The 13,752-nt window shown below is 46.2% G+C and overlaps 1 non-coding gene and 1 pseudogene across 1 annotated transcript; one reads left to right on the forward strand and one right to left on the reverse strand.

The window, feature by feature from the left end:
• Positions 1-2,293: 2,293 nt before the first annotated feature.
• LOC131480713 (U1 spliceosomal RNA) lies at positions 2,294-2,454 on the reverse strand. The gene has a single exon (XR_009245763.1). It is a non-coding gene; the product is annotated as a U1 spliceosomal RNA (small nuclear RNA).
• LOC131480434 (E3 ubiquitin-protein ligase TRIM41-like) overlaps positions 2,389-13,752 on the forward strand; it is a 73,861-nt pseudogene continuing 62,497 nt past the window's right edge.

The raw sequence follows: 13,752 nt of genomic DNA on the forward strand, positions 1-13,752 counted from the left end.
ATATTTGCTCAAATTAAAATTGAAATGTTCTCGGGCAGCTTATATCTTACAGGAATATTGTATACCCTATAAAAATAGTAAATAGAAACTGCATAAAAATAACTGAGACAATAATAGTATCTAGCACGGAGTAGTCACTGTGCCAGGCATTGAGCCAAGTGCTTTGTCAGCCTCATGTCATGTCATCCCTCCAAAAGCGGGATGACACTAAACCCGGGTCTGCTGGGTTCGTGTGCTCACTCCTTGACCGCTGCCCTCCAGGGTTTGGCAGCAACAAATTCACAGTTGTGTGATGTGCACTCTTCCAGAGTGGACACTTGACAGCAGGTGATGCTGGTTGGGCTTGTGGCAGGGAGGTAGACCAGATGACTCACACCTGAGCTGGGGAAGATAAGGTGTGTATCTGCCTTTGGCTGACATTGGGTAAGGAAGGTGACCTTGGTGTCTGCCCCCATATTTTCCTACTCCTCCTTCCCCCAGGTTCTGGAGCCAGAGTCCAGCTTTCACATTGCAAGATAACAATCTAATTCAGTGATTTATCCGATTAGGCTTAAATGGATTTATTATGTACTGAAACATATTCAAGTGAGCCCTGAAAACCAATCACGGGATTCTCCTGGGCTAAATTTCCAAGACCCACTGGAGCAAGTTCAAGAAAAGCCTAATTCACTTAGAGGAAAACAGAACCAGACCCTAATGCAGTCAGTGTCCCTGCAAGGCAGGGCACCATCCCCCACAACCCTCCCCTGGAGTTCAGCAGGGTTGCAGTGTGGGGTGCTTATCGTGCAGGGAATGGGGCAACCTGCACCCTGAGGGTCAGGGCATGTCCCTCCCTTCCCGCTGCACTCCCTCCCAAGCTGGGGGTAGCTCCAGAGTTTTAGCAGTCCTCTATGGTCTTCAAGTAATATTTATTTCTCTGCTGGAGACTGAAACGATTTCGGTCAGCAATTGTGCAAAATACAGGAAATTATGAAAAAATACCCCTAATCTTGCCCATATTTATGTTCGATGATCTATCTTTTTCACGTTTTAAGAAAACGCTTTCGGCCCGGCGGCGTGGCCTAGCGGCTAAAGTCCTCGCCTTGAAAGCCCCGGGATCCCATGGGTTCTAATCCCAGCAGCTCCACTTCCCATCCAGCTCCCTGCCTGTGGCCTGGGAAAGCAGTAGAGGATGACCCAAAGCTTTGGGACCCTGCATCCGCATGGGAGACCTGGAAGAAGTTCCTGGCTCCTGGCTTCGGATCTGCTCAGTACCGGCCGTTGCACTCACTTGGGGAGTGAATCATCGAACGGAAGATCTTCCTCTCTGTCTCTCCTCCTCTCCGTATATCTGATTTTGTAATAAAAATACATAAATCTTTAAAAAAATTACACAGCTTATTGGCACACTTTATCCCTCACTTAATTTATTTGACTGTTGTTATTAATTTGTTTTTGAAAAGACTGCGCTTCGTAGTCATATCTCACTTCTCCCTGTGAATATTGATGAAGTTGTATAGCTCCTGGATTTTGGTTATGTTATTTTTTTTTTAATTTAAAGATTTATTTATTATGCATTTCTGAAAGGCAAGAGTTACACAGAGAGAAGGAAACACACAGAGTAGGAGGTCTGCTATGTGTTGGTTCATTCCCCAGATGGCTTCAGGGTGGGGCCAAGATGAACACCGGAGCCAAAAACTTTATCCAGGTCATCCACTGGATGGCAGTGACTGAGCACCTGAACCAGCCTCTGCTGCTGTGCCTGGAACATTTCCAGGTAGTCAGTGCCAATATGGGATGCCGATGCCTCAGGCAGGAGTTTTACTCACTGTTAAAACTTTTTTTTTTTTTGAGTGGTTATTTTTGCTATTTAACACTACTGCCCTGGTCATCTTTGCTTTTTTCCCTTTATCTCTTCTTGTTTTACTCCTTTTAAAGATGACGTGCTATTTTTCATGTTTAAAAGGAATTCTTTGTGAGGCAGGGAGACACAGGAAGAGACACACAGAGAGGCAGAGAGATCTTCCTGCTGGTTCACTCCCCAGGTACCTGCAATAAGCGGGGTTGAAACAAGTTGCAGCTCCAGGAACTAGGAACTTCATTTAGGTTTCCCACAGCTGTGGCAAGAACGCAATTGCTGGGGCTATCTCCTGCTGCCTCCTGGGCCACGCATTATCAGGAAGATGAAGTGCTGAGACACAAAGGGAAAAAGACAAGAAATAAAGCAAAAGAATAAACACACCGTTCCTTTTTTTAAGTAGCAGAATAACATTATTTAATTTTTTTTACTTTTATTTTTAAATTTTATTTAATAGGGAGGAGTGTGAATGCAGTCCCCCACTAGCACAAATTAGGCTGGTGAGTTTCCCACATTTGGGGAAATCGCAGGGCTCAGCACACCTGAGTGCAATGTGTGAGCCTCGCCCTGGGAGAGCCACCTTCGTGATCATAGCATCTCCCCTGCCAGGTAAGTCTTTTCAAGTAAATTTTAAAGAAATTGATTTATTGACTTGCACGAGTGAGAGAGAGAGATTCATCTATCTGCTGGTTTTATCTCCAGATGTGTACCACAGGCAGATGTGAGTCAGGCCCTGGTCAGGTTCCAGGAGCTTTTTCTGGGTCTCCCACAGGGGTCCAGCAACTAGGGCCCCCCTCTGCTGCTTTCCCAGGCCATTAGATCGAGGCATATCAGAAGAGCAGCAACACAGACATGAACCATCACCCGTATGGAATGCTGGCATATCAAGAGGCATAAAGCATTACTTGCTACGCAAGAACATTGATCTCAGTTGTATTTCATTCTTCTTGAAAATCTACTTACTTATTTTTATTGGAAAGGCAGATTTACAGAGAGAAGAAAGACAAAGATCTTCCATCCACTGATTCACTTCCCAAATGGCCACAACAGGTTGTGCTGAGCCAAAGCCAGCAGCCTCTTCCAGATTTCCTACATGGATGCAGGATCTCATGACTTTGGGCTGTCCTCCACTGCCTTGCTAGGGCACCAGCTGAGGGCTGGGTGGGAAGTGGAGCAGTATGGACATGAACTGGTACCCGTGAGGGATGCTGACACTTGCAGGTAGAGGATTGGCCTGTTGAGTCATGGTGCTGGCATCTGTGTTTTAGTCTTAAGAATTGATTTAGCAAAGACATAAAATGAAGCTTGACACCCTAGCTGTAGGCAAATGCCTAGGTTGCCTTGTACCTAGGCAAGTGTTCTACTACCGGGAGAAAAGCCTGGTTAATGCCAAATTTGTGTGAACTATGCCAATGTGGCAGCATGGTTGCCTATTGTATTTTTTTCCAAGTATGTCTGGGGCAGACACCGGCATGGTGGCAGTAGGGGTCTGGGAACCCACAAGCAAGTATATATGGGACTAAGTCAGGTGGCAGAGCCCCAGAATGGTATGCCACGCCACTGGAAGATTGGCCTTGGGGACTTGTGTGTTCATGGACATTGGTGTGGGGGAGGTGGTTGTAGATTGCTCAGAGAAGGAGATGTGAGGATGTATGGGTGGGAGGACCAGTGAGGGAGAATGGTACAGGTGTGGAATGACTTCTGGGGAAATCCCACCAATTAGGTTTCTGCACTTGCAGGTGAATGAGGGGGCTAAGACTTAAGGTTGTTTGGAAGAGGGAAACCAGAGGACCTTTCTGGGAAAAACCAATGCACCCACCCCACATGGGAGACCCTGGTTGGGCTTATTGGCATAAACCACTGCACACTGGCACACTGGGGAGTATGTTGTTTTATCCCAGTAGGACTGCAATACCTGCTAGTTTGCTCATGAGCAGGGGTTAATAGGCCAAGCTAGATATAATCATAGAACCCACTGACATTCATGGGTACTGGGAATGGGGACAGATCTGGCTGGTCCAGGCTGTAGAGCCTATAGGTACACCCAAGGATTGGGTGTGGGGTGAGCCAGACCACACATCTACCAGCACACACAATGACCAAGACGAGTGGGGAGACTATGTCGGACAGAGGTCTAGCATCTGCTGGCTTGTATGAAACTGGGTCTGGGAGTGGGCCTGTTAGCGGAGCTTGGGGAACACTTCTGGTGAGTCATAGCCCTAGTTGGTGAGTATTTGAGTCAGACCTGGGTGTTGGTTAGGCTGGGCAACATTGCTCCACTTGTTGGCAAGTGTGTGGGTTGGCTTGGGGTAGCAGGCTGGTCAGGACCAACTAGCACACCAGCATGTGCAGGAGCCAGGTTGGAGTGCGGGCCATGTTGCGCTAGGCTGTCATAGTTATGGTTTGCATGAAAGTCAGGGATAGGGGCAAGCTGCTCAGCATTAGCATGCAATACACATCAGTAAGTTGAGACTAGAGGCTGGCCAGGAAAACAGAATTAGCATCTGATGACAAAGGCCAAGACAGGGAATGGCCTATGTCAAGCTGGGTCAGAGCAATCACTGGCATGTTCATGATCTGTGGCTGGGAGTGTTCCTGGTAGGGGGCTAAGGAGAAGCCCTGGCTGTGCTGTGATTCCTACTGGTGAGCACCAGAGCTGGAATGGGGGTGACAAACTGGGCTGGACATGGCTGCACCATCTCTCACCATGGATGTAGAGTGGATCTGGGGTGTACCAAACTGGGTCAGGCTCTAGCACCTGCTGGTGCTAACAACAAGCCAGAAGGTGTGCTAGATCAGGCTAGGTCTTGACACCTGCTGAATCCCAGATATGAGGGTGACCCAGGTGGGGCTGGGCTGTGGCAGCCAATAGTAAGAACTGGAATGAGTGTGTCAGGCAGTCTGCTATGCCTGCAGTTAATGCCAAGGCACAGGTGGGCCAAGCCAGACTGTGTCAAAAATCTGGGCCTGGTGGAATAGCTCAGCAGCTAAGTCCTCGCCTTGCATGTGCTGTTTCTAATCCCGGTGGCCCTGCTTTCTTCCAGCTCCCTGCTTGTGGCCTGGGAAAGCACTTGAGGGAGGCCCAAAGCTCCAAACCCTGGACCCGTGTGGGAGACCTGGAACGGACTTCAGGCTCCTGGCTTCGGATCAGCACAGCTCCAGCCGTTGAGGCAGGTTGGGGAGAGAATCAATGCATGAAAGATTTTCCTCTCTGTCTTTCCTCCTCTCTGTGTATTTTAATTTGCAACTAATTAATTAATTAATTAATTAAAAAAATAAAATCTTTTGTTTTTAAATTTACCAGTGTGTGCAAGGTTGTGGGGAGTGGCTAACCCCACGCATATGAGAGACCTCTAGATGACAGCTGGCTCAAGGCCAGGAGGCAGCAGGAAGACAGAAGGTCTCACATGAGGCAAGGTTGCCTCATCTCCAGGGCTTGGCCTGGAGGTCAGGTGAGGCAGATCTGCCTCCTATCCAGGGCCTGGCCAATCAGGTAGCACCCAGTGGACCCACGGGAAAAAGGATTTATAAGCAGCCTGCTTTGGGCAAAGGAGAGCTTGCTTGCTCTCTTTTTTCCTTTTCATTCAGCTACCCTTTTTCGTTGGCCCTTTGCCTTCTTGGTTCAGCTGATTGTGTGTCGGTTGTGGTGGCAGTTCCTGTTTTTAATAAAGTGCCTCTTGAAACAGAGGCTGAAGTGTCCGGTGATTTCTTCTGCGGGACGGGAGACCCCGACGCAAGGTTTGTGCCTGGGAGGTGGCCTGAAGGAGGAGCTTGGAGAACTCTGTCAGAGTGCACTCCCTGCTGGTGAGCACAGGAAGTGAAGCTGGGAGCATCCCTGACCAGGCTAGGTTATAGTGACATACATGTGGGTCAGGTCTGAGGGCAGGCCAGGCTGGGAGAGTTCCTAAAACCTTTTGGGAGATGTGAGAACCAAGATGGGCTGCAGGACAGCCTGGATTGGGCTGCAACATCAGATACTTCACATTATGACTGGGACTGTGGGCTGGCTGCGTTGGACTGGGCTGCAGCACCTGCCAGCATGGGCTAGAACTGGGGACAGGCCAGGCAGAGCCAGGTTGCAGTACCTGTGAACAAACGCTGAGTTGAGGTCGACCACACCAGAATGGGCCTCATCTGAGACCTTGGAGTCTGGGGAAAGCCTTGCTGGGCCAATGTTCCTGCTGGTAGCATGAGACTGCGGCAGACCACAGTGGGCAGGTTTACAAAACCAATTGGCCTGCATGTGAGCTGAGTTAGGAGGCAAGACAAGCTGGGCTAAGCGACTATATCACTGGTGCATGCATGAGGTAGGGTAAGTGCCAGCTAGTCAGGCTCTGCCACAACTTCAGCTGTAAATGCTGGAACTGGGGCCATGTCCTATCAGGCTGGACTGCAGTGTCACCTGGAAAGTGCAAATTATGGGCCTGAGAGTGGGCCTAGGAGGGAAGCTGTGGGCACTGCTCTGATATGTTGCAGCTCCCACTGGTGAGCATGAGAATCAGGACTTGTGATGGACTGGCTCAACAGGCGGTGGTGCCTATTGGCGTGAATATGGGCTGAGTTGCACAGTCATTCAGATTGAGTTAGGCTACTTGACACGCTCCTGTGTATGACAGCAGAATGGGATGTTAGACAGACTGGAGCAGTCTGTTGGCGCATACCACCATGCACAAGAGCCGAGGCTGGGAGCGAGACTGGTGGGGGTTATTGGAAGGTGCTCCAGCTAGGATGCAGAACTTGCTGGTATGACAGAGGGTTAAGTGTTTGGTGGGGAGGGGGTAAAGCTGGGCCACAGCATCCATAGGGTTGTGTATGAGTGGGACTGAGTAATTGAAACTACCAGTGTGTGTGTAGGCTGATGTGGGGATGGACTGAGCTGGACCGCACACTAACTGGCACATACAGGAGTTCCTGTCAGACGTCACAACTGAGATTTCCCAGGGGAACCCGCAGCTGGACTGCTAGACTGCTGGACTCAAAACTCCCACCACAAGGAAAAGGATAGGATCTGTGGTCTGACTGTGGAGTGCATATATTAGAATGTTCCTCCTTGGTTGCTGGAGCCTGCGCAGTGGATGGCATGCCCAGATGCACATGGGGACATAGCGGTTCATTGAGGCCAGAGGATAGAGCAGAACAAATTGGACTACACTCTTGGCCAAACTTTGACAGCAAGTATCTGGGTCAGTGGAGACTCTAGGGTGGAGTGTGCCAGCCAGTGGGCTTTAGAGGGATTTCCTTAACCTTGGAGCAATGAAATCAACAGCAATCAACTACCAGAACCACTTAAGCAGTCCCCTCAGAACATACATCGGGGACCCAGAGATGACATGGAGTGCCTGTTCCCCATCCCTGGGTATTGGTGTGGTTAGGCTGCTGGGAGAGACCCTGTCCCCTCCTCTCCCCACTTTCCCCAGACACAGGTTGAAAAAATTTTTTGAAGCAATGTCTCATCCATTTTACCCCGTTCTTCAACCCTTCCCACCTGCTTGGTGGGCCATGTGGGTATGTATCCCTTCAACCATGTAAACATCATCAGACATAAAATAAATCATACAAATAATAAAAAATTTTAAAAAGAAAAAATTTTTTAGAATGACAATGCCACGTAAGCGGTGACGAGAAAGGGAAGGAATCAGGCTGTGAGGCCAGCAGGTGGCCCTCTGTCCCTTCAGAGTGGTCAGAAGGCAGGCCCCATTGGCCCCTACCTCTGCAGGGAAGTATACAGGTGGAACCCCGTCCAGTTCCCGCATGGAGGTCTGCAGGCAGCTGGCCTTTATCCCCACCCCTGCAGGGAGGTATACCGGAGGCCCCCTCCTCTTTTCCTGGAGTGTGGCCACAGCAGCTGGGACAGGACAGGGCCCAGCCGGGCATCTGCACCAGGCACAGGTCTGAGCTGGCAGAGGATGAAGGGCATGACCCTCCTCCTGCCCTCCCCCTCCCCCTCACATGGCATACCCCTGCTCTGATGTCCCCAGGGGGAAAAATAAGAAGTTTGACAAATAAAAATTTACAACAATATTGAAAACAGTTGCAGCAATATTGACACACACAGACATTTTTCTGTTTTTATTTTTATTATATTGTTTTTCTTCCTTTGAAATTGTTAAGGGCTTTTGCTCCTTTCTCTATGGAATTGTGTTTCAGTTGAATTTTCTGAGTTGCTTATATTTTTCTGGATATACTTTTTAATATATTTTTATATGCTCTTTTTATGGTCTTATGAATTATTTTGTCAGGCAACAAAATCTTTTCATGTTGTGTTCAATGTCTCTTCATTCCATTGTTTTCTTTGTTATCAGAGATTTCTGAGTTTGATACAATCCCATTTGTCTAGTCTTACTGGGCCCAGGGTGGTAGCCTAGTGGCTAAAGACCTCACTTTGCAAGAGTCAGAATCCCACATGGATCCCAGCAACTCTGCTTCCCATCCAGCTTCTTGCTTGTGGCCTGGGAAACCAGTTGAGGATGGCCCAAAGCCTTGGGACCCTGCACCCATACGGGGACCCAGAAGAAGCTCCTGGCTCCTGGCTCCTGCTTTTGGATTGGCTCAGCTCTGGCCATTGCATCCACGTGGGGATTGAATCAGCAGATGGAAGATCTTCTCTATCTCTCCTCTTCTCTGTATATCTGACTTTACAACACATCTAAAAAAAAGTATTATCCAAGAAGTCATCCCCTACACTAATATCTTAGAATGTTTCCCCTACATTTTCTTCCAACAACTTCATTAAATGCATATCTTAAATCTAGATCTTGAATCATCTTGAGTTAATTTTTGTGTATATTGAGAGGTGTGGATCTAGTTTCGTTATTGTCAACATAAACATTCATATTTGCTAGTACCATTTATTGATTTACATATGTGGATTTTGTTTCTGAAATCTCTATTTTTACAAGTTTAATCATTTGTATTTGAAGAGCAGAGTTGTGTAGAGAGGAGAGACAGAGATAGGGAGAGTTTCTGTCTACTGGTTCACTCCTCAAAAGGCTGCAACAGCTGAGCTGAGCAAATCCAAAGGCAGGAGCCAGGAGTTTCCTCCAGGTCTCCCATGTGGGTGCAGGTTTCCAAGGACTTGAGCCATCCTCTGCTAACTTCCCAGGCCATTGTCTCTGAACTGGGTCTGACATGGAATACCTGCAACTTGAACAGATGCCCATATGGGATCTGGCACCACAAATGGATATGTAGCCTGCTGTGCCAAGATGCTGCCCCTAAGAACTCTATTTTTTCCCTATTCATCTATATGTCACTTTCTATGCCAGTATCGTGTTATTTTAATTACTGTATTTTGGGACCAGTGTTGTGTAATCAGTAGAGCTACCACCTGCAATTCCAGGTGATTGGTGTCTCGGCTACTCCACTTCCAAACTAGTTCCATGCTAACGGGCTGAGAAAAGAGAAGATGCTCCAAGCATTTGGGTACCTGCTTTCCTTATAGGAAACCCACATGTAGCTGCTGGCTCCAGCCTGGTTCAGCCCTGCCCCTTGCGGCCATTTGGGGAGTGAATCAGTGGATAGAAGATCTTTCGCCCTCTACCTCTGACTTCCAAACAAAGAAATCTTATCTCCAAGTGACTGTTGTTTGGCAGCATGCGTTGAAGTCAGGGGTTCAGATGCTTGTGGCTTGATTGTCTTTAATCAGAACTTCTTTGGCCATTCTGGATCTTTGGGATTTTATATGAATTCTAGAATTTCCTAATTTTGTAGAGAATGTCACTGGTATTTAGCTGGATTGAATCTGTAGGTTTCTTTAGGTAGTCCAGACATTTAATGATACTGTTTCTTTCATCAATGAGCAAGTAATAGCTTTCTATTGTTTGCGTTCTTGGCTCTTTTCTTTCATTGTTTGGTCATTTTCACTATAGAGACCTTTCACTTCTTTGGTTAAGGTTGGTGATAAATATTTGATTGTTTTGTGATCATTTTGAATAGAAGTTCTTTCTTCATTTTTCTTTCGCTGTTTTCATCATCAGTGCATTTCAAGTCTCCTGGTCTTGCGTATTTATTTTGTAACCCGAAACCTTACTGAATTGGCCCATTGGTTCTGACAAGGTTTCGGTGGAGGTTTTGGATGGTGTATACACAGCATCATATCAAACACACACATGGGTATTTAGACTTCTTCCTTTCTTGTTTTGATCCCCTTCACTGCTTTCCTCTCCCTGTCTGCTCTTGCTAACACTGCCTGTACCAGACTGAACAAAATGGTGAGAGTGGGCAACCTTTTAGCTTTGCTCGGTTCAACGTTATACCAGCTGTTGGTTTGTCATAAACAGCCTTTTATAATATTGTGAGATGTTTGCTCTGTATCCATTTTGTGGAGCATTTTTATCCATAAGGGGCTGTTGAATTTTTATTCTTATTTATTTATTTATTGATATTGGAAAGGCAGATTTACAGAAAGAAGGAGAAACAGAGAGAAAGATCTTCCATCAGCTGGTTCTCTTCCCCCAAGTAGCTGCAACAGCTGGAGCTGAGCCAATTTGAACCCAGAATCTTCCTGGTCTCCCATGTAGCTACAAAATCCCACAGCTTTGGGCCATCCTCCACTGCTTTCCCAAGCCACAGGCAGAGAGCTGGAAGGGAAAAGATGGAGCTGGAGATGAATCAGCACCCATATGGGATCCCAGGAGTGCAAGGCAAGGACTTTACCCACTAGGCTACCACACCAAGCCCAAGTGGTTGTTGAATCTTTTTTTTAAGATTTATTTATTTGTATTATAAAGTCAGATATACAGAGAGGAGGAGAGACAGAAAGGAAGATCTTCTGTCAGATGATTCACTCACCAAGTGAGCACAACAGCCGGTGCTGTGTCTATCTGAAGCCAGGAGCCAGGAACCTCTTCCAAGTGTCTCATGCGAGTGCAGGGTACCAAAGCATTGGGCCATTCTTGACTGCTTTCCCAGGCCACAAGCAGGGAGCTGGATGGAAGGAAGGCAGCTGGGATTAGAACCGGCACCCATATGGGATCCCGGCGTGTTCAATGCAAGGACTTCAGCCACTAGGCCAATGCAGCCAGGTCCGGTTGTTGAATCTTATCCAGTGCTCTCTTTGCCTCTATTGGGATGACCAAACACTGTTGATATGATTTATGAAATTTGTTGATTTGCAAATACTACTGAGTCATCTTTGTATTCCCTGCTCTTGATGTGGTTTTTTGGATTCAATTTGCTAGTATTTCATTTATAACCATTTCATCTATGCCCATCAAGTATATTGGTGTGTAGTTTTCTTTTTATGTTGTGTCTTTAGTTTGAGTGTCAGAGTCATGTTCGCCTCATGAAGAGTTTTGCACAGTTCCTACCTGTTCAATGTTTCAGAATAGCTTTTAAAATATTGGAGTTCATTTAATATTTTGCATTTCTTTCAAAGGAAGTACTGCTTAAAATATATTCATTTTTATATGAAAGGCAGAGTGATAGAGAGAGGGGGAGACAGAGACACAGAGAGATCTTCCATCTCTTGGTTCATTTTCCAAATCACTGTAAGGGTTGGAGCTCAACTAATCCCAAGTCAGGAGCTTCTTCCAGGTCTCCCATGTGAGTTCAGGGAGTTAAGAACTTAATGCATCTTTTTTTTTTTTTTTAAACTAAGAAACAGAAGGTTTTATTTCTGTCTCCTACTTCACGAATTCTGGTATTAGAGGAGTTGCCTTGCGTTCCTCATTTATGTTCCTTGAAACAAACATAACCTCTGTGTACTGACAACCACAAATATATTACTTCATGAAGATTTAGCCTAAATGGGCTGCCAGGAGAAATCAAACCCAGGAATACTGTGTGGTTTATTTCCTACATTTATAATGGCTATATGACATATAATTAAAAGTTAATGCATCTTTTGCCACTTCCCCAGACTGTAAGCAGGGAGCTGGACTGGATGTGGAGAAGCCAGGACTCGAACTAGCACCTATATCAATGTTCTATTTTTGTACTGTTCATTTCTAGTTTTGTTTCTTTGTGGTCTGAGAAGATACATGATATGATTTCAAACTTGTAGATTTATTGAAACTTGAGTTATGGCTTAATATATGGTTTCTCTTAGAAAATGTTCCATGGACTGGTACCATGTCATAGCAGGCTAAGCCTCCCCCTTTGCACCAACATCCCATATGGGCATCAGTTCAATACCCGGCAGCTCCACTTGTAATCCAACATCTTCCCATTGGCCTGAAAAGGCATCTTCCTTTTCCCAAAGGCTTGAAAAGGCAACAGAGGAGGGCCTAAATCCTTGGAGTGTTGTAGCTATATGGGAAACCCAGAAGTTCATGGCCCTGGGCTTCTGACTGGATCGGCTCCATTGCAGCTATTTGGGGAGCGAACCAATGGTTGAAAGATTTCTCTTTCGGTAATCCTGCCTTTCAAATAAAAAGCAGTCGAGGATGGCCCAAAGCCTTGGGACCCTGCACCTGCGCGGGAGACCCAGAGGAAGCTCCTGGTTTTTGATCAGCTCAGCTCCAGCCATTGTGGCCACTCAGGGAGTGAACCAGTATACAGAATCTTCTATTCTGTCTCTCCTCCTGTCTATCTGCCTTTCTAATAAAAATAAACAAATCTTTTTTAAAAAGTCTGTGACGTCCATTTGCTCAGGATTTCAACACTGGTGTGTCTTCACTGACTTTCTCTTTGACCAACTTGACTTAGATCAGAGGAGGTGTTGAAATTGCCAAATATTATTGCGTGGATGTTTATCTCTACTTTTACATTTTTTCATAATTCATTTTACTTCTCTTTTTTTTAGAGATTTACTTGTTTATATTGGAAAAGCAGATTTACAGAGAGAAGAAGATACACAGAGAAAGATCTTCTATCTGCTGGCCCACGCCTCAAGTGTCCACAGTGCTGGAGCTCAGCCGATATGAAGTCTGGAGCCAGGAACTTCTGGACCTCACACAGGGGTACAGGGTCCCAAGGCTTTGGGCCATCCTTGACTGCTTTCCCAGGCCACAGGCAGGGAGCTGGATGGGAAGTGGAGCAGCTGGAGAATGAACTGCCACCCCGTGGGACCTGGTGGTTGTGAAGTAAGGGCTTTAGGCATCGCACCAGATCCTGTTTATTTCTGATAGCATTTGTTCTATGTGACTAGGTAGTCTTGTTTTGGATGTATACTTGTTTATGATTATTATATCTTCTTGCTATTCCAAATCTCTTAGCAAAATACAATGTTCTTCTTGCTGCTTTTGATGGTTTTTGATTTAGAACCTGTTTTATTGGATATCAACTCATGTTAATATTGGGCTTCCATATGCCAGGTATATCTTTTCTCTAGCCTGTCACTTTTAGACTATGTATATATTTTTTGAAGTTTTTCCTGGGGTCTTGCTTTTATCCAGTCAACCAATCAAAGTTTTTAAATTTAATTCATTTATATTCAGTGTAAGTATTATTGATGGAGAATGTCCCCTGACATATTCTCAATCGGATATGGATTTTACCTGCTTTTTTTTTTCTTTAAAGATTTTATTATTATTATTGGAAAGCTGGATATACAGAGAGGAGGAGAGACAGAGAGGAAGATCTTCCATCCGATGGTTCACTCCCCAAGTGAGCCGCAACGGGCCGGTACGCGCCAATCTGATGCCAGGAACCAGGAACCTCTTCCGGGTCTCCCACGCAGGTGCAGTGTCCCAAAGCTTTGGGCCGTCCTCGACTGCTTTCCCAGGCCACAAGCAGGGAGCTGGATGGGAAGTGGAGCTGCTGGGATTAGAACTGGCGCCAATATGGGATCCCGGGCTTTCAAGGCGTGGACATTAGCCGCTAGGCCATGCCGCTGGGCCCGATTTTACCTGCTTTTAAAGAGCTCATTTGTTGTTGTGAGGTTTACTTTCAGTGCAGGACTCATTTTAGAATGCTTGCAAGGCTGGTCATGAATTCACTCTTATATGGGAAACACCTTATATTTCCTTATTATT

This window comes from Ochotona princeps, chromosome 6 (genome assembly GCF_030435755.1).
Source record: "Ochotona princeps isolate mOchPri1 chromosome 6, mOchPri1.hap1, whole genome shotgun sequence".
NCBI lineage: Eukaryota > Metazoa > Chordata > Mammalia > Lagomorpha > Ochotonidae > Ochotona > Ochotona princeps.